Source organism: Coregonus clupeaformis, unplaced genomic scaffold (genome assembly GCF_020615455.1).
Source record: "Coregonus clupeaformis isolate EN_2021a unplaced genomic scaffold, ASM2061545v1 scaf1381, whole genome shotgun sequence".
Taxonomy (NCBI): domain Eukaryota; kingdom Metazoa; phylum Chordata; class Actinopteri; order Salmoniformes; family Salmonidae; genus Coregonus; species Coregonus clupeaformis.
Window position 1 is genome coordinate 57,382 of NW_025534835.1, and position 3,829 is coordinate 61,210.

The following is a 3,829-nucleotide window of genomic DNA, read 5'->3' on the forward strand; positions in this document are numbered from 1 at the left end:
CTTCCTTTGTGACTGTGGATTTATTACTCAGCAAACAGCTAAAACATGTAGGCCTGCATACACTTATTTTGTGATTGTGGACAACAACAACAAAAAACGAAGACTTGGAATGCTTGTTTGAACATCGAAGAACTGTCAATGAACAATCATATCAATGGATGGAATCAGTGAATGAATGGCTGCAGCAACCGTCACGTGGTCTGCAAGCTGCTTAACATATGAGGCATAATTAGACAAACTAACAAAATAGCTTGTTCAAACGACTTTGTATCTCATTCGAACGACTTAGTATCTTGTTCAAACGACTTAGTATCTAATTTGAACAACTTAGTAAAACATTTAATTGTTTAAAAAGTTCAAACGAGATACTAAGTTGTTTTTTTTCCAAAGTCGTTCAAACAAGATACTAAGTCGGTTGCTGCAGCCATTCATTCACTGATTCCATCCATTGACATGATTGTTCATTGACAGTTCTTCGATAGCCTAAGGCAGGGCTGCTTTTGAATGCCAGTTACTAAGTTGTTCAAACAAGATACTAAGTCGTTCGAATGAGATACAAAGTCGTTCAAATGAGCATGAGAATGCCAGAGCATGTAAGTGTAGAGTGAGGAGTAGAGTGTAATTCGAGCAGACTTAGAAAAGGGTGTCTGCCTTCTCTCTGTGCTCCAATTTCGCTCTGGTTCTTCTCAGCCACAAGCTCTGGGCATGCTCTGCCTAGCATTTTTCATTTCCTTTATCACTATTCTTTTAATTGGGGCTATTCGGTTGTAATTATTTATCCTACCCCACCCACAGTAGCCTATATATAGTTTATATTCTACTTTCTAACATTAGGATATGTAGTTTCTATTGTGAAGGACTTCAAATGTATTAAAATATGTTTTAGGTAGGCAATATATAGGCTACTGTAAAATGTATTTTTGTTTTTCTCGGAATAGAAAAAACATCATATAAATCAATTTAATTAAGCTAAAATATCAGAAAGAAATCATAAATAATAATTCCCATGCTCAATACATATGTCAAGCTTGTTGGTTCTTGCATCTGTGAGCAAATAATGACCATGGGCCTTGCTTTTTATAGCAAATCTCCGAATATCATGGGCCAAACAAGCAGTATCTCCAAACAAGTAGTATAACTATTCTCCAACAGAGGGCACTAAATGCCCAGGCTAGAAGAGGCTACGCTAAGGGTCTTTTCTTGCCTGCCACTGCACAGGTTAGGAGAAGCCTAAAAAAATTGCCTAAACAAACAGTTAACCTCTCCACCAATCAAGGAGTAGAAAATGGGAATGAGACTACGATATTATCCACTGGCCTACATCACTTCCACCCTGACCGTCTGAGTCAGTATGCAGTGAGGGCTTCCACTGACAGTTTGTTAACTAGCCTATTTATAGCCAACGTGTTTTAGGAAAATGGGGAATCGCTGCGGTACTCATCAAGGGCTTCCGCTGGGCTGGTTGGTGGTTACTGTGGTGTGTGTGAGCTCGCGATTCAGGAAACAGGCAAGGGATCGCCGCATAGCTACGTGTGTGTAGAAGGAAACACAATGAAACATATTTCAATGTAGTTGATTGGTGTAACGTTAGCTAGAAACCACAAGTGTCTATCCAGATAATGAAAAGGCACCCAATAAAGACAATTCAAGGAAATTATAGTTACATTTAATTTGCGGCGTACATGATCATGAGCAAAGTCATTGTAGCCTATCATTTCACTTCCCCAGTGAGAACCATGAGCATGGGTTGACTTGGCTTTGCTGTACTGCACCGAAGCCTGCCAGCAGCCAAGCTAACAAAGGTTGCACTGTGTCCATTACAATGTAGAAAAATGCATATCAGCTACCTTTCAATAGTTCAGAAAGGAAACACCAAGTAGAATAATGTTTAATCTGGATCTGAATCTGAATCTGAATCTGGACCCTTTCTTTCTAAAATTAGCCGCAGAAATTGTCGCAACCCCTATTACTAGCCTGTTCAACCTTACCTTTCGTATCGTCTGAGATCACCAGAGATTGGAAAGCTGCCGCGGTCACCCCCCTCTTCAAAGGGGGTGACACTTTAGATCCAAACTGTTACAGACCTATATCCATCCTGCCCTGCCTTTCAAAAGTATTTGAAAGCCAAGTTAACAAACAAATCACCAACCATTTCGAATCCCACCGTACCTTCTCTGCTATGCAATCTGGTTTCCGAGCTGGTCATGGGTGCACCTCAGTCACGCTCAAGGTCCTAAACGATATAATAACCGCGATCGATAATAGACAGTACTGTGCTGCCGTCTTCATCGACCTGGCCAAGGCTTTCAACTCTGTCAACCACCGCATTCTTATTGGCAGACTAAATAGCATTGGTTTCTCAAATGACTGCCTCGGCTGGTTCACCAACTACTTCTCAGATAGAGTTCAATGTGTCAAATCGGAGGGGCTGTTTTCTGGACCTCTGGCAGTCTCTATGGGGGTGCCACAGGGTTCAATTATTGGGCCGACTCTATTCTCTGTGTATATCAATGATGTCGCTCTTGCTGCTGGTGACTCTCAGATCCACCTCTACGCAGGCGACACCATTTTGTATACATCTGGCCCTTCATTGGACACTGTATTAACAAACCTCCAAACGAGCTTCAATGCCATACAACACTCCTTCCATGGCCTCCAACTGCTCTTAAATGCTAGTAAAACTAAATGCATGCTCTTCAATCGAACGCTGCATGCACCCGCCCGCCCGACTAGAATCACTACTCTTGGCGGGTCTGACTTAGAATATGTGGACAACTACAAATACCTAGGTGTCTGGTTAGACCGTAAACTCTCCTTCCAGACTCACATTAAGCATCTCCAATCCAAAGTGAAATCTAGAATCGGCTTCCTATTTCACAACAAAGCCTCCTTCACTCATGCTGCTAAACATGCCCTCGTAAAACTGACTATCCTACCGATCCTTGACTTCGGCGATGTCATTTACAAAATAGCTTCCAACACTCTACTCAGCAAATTGGATGTAGTCTATCACAGTGCCATCCGTTTTGTCACCAAAGCCCAATTTACTACCCAACATTGTGACCTGTACGCTCTCGTTGGCTGGCCCTCACTACATATTCGTCACCAAACCCACTGGCTCCAGGTCATCTATAAATCACTTCTAGGCAAATCCCTGCCTTATCTTAGCTCATTGGTCACCATAGCAACACCCACCCGTAGTATGCGCTCCAGCAGGTATATCTCACTGGTCATCCCCAAAGCCAACACCTCCTTTGGCCGCCATTCCTTCCAGTTCTCTGCTGCCAATGACTGGAACGAACTGCAAAAATCTCTGAAGCTGGAGACTCTTATCTCCCTCACTAACTTTAAGCATCAGTTGTCAGAGCAGCTTACCAATCACTGCACCTGTACACAGCCCATCTGTAATTAGCCCACCCAACTACCTCATCCCCATATTGTTATTTATTTTGCTCATTTGTACCCCAGTATCTCTATTTGCACATCATCTTCTGCACATCTATCACTCCAGTGTTAATACTAAATTGTAATTATTTTACACTATGGCCTATTTATTGCCTCACCTCCATAACTTACTACATGTGCACACACTGTATATAGATTTTCTATTGTGTTATTGACTGTATGTTTTGTTTACCCCATATGTAACTCTGTTTGTTGTTTTTATCGCACTGCTTTGCTTTATCTTGGCCAGATCACAGTTGCAAATGAGAACTTGTTCTCAACTGGCTTACCTGGTTAAATAAAGGTTAAATAAAATAAATAAAAAATAAAAATAAATATTAAAGAATGAAAAATGCAACTCTTGGCGATATAGGCTCTGCTCCTT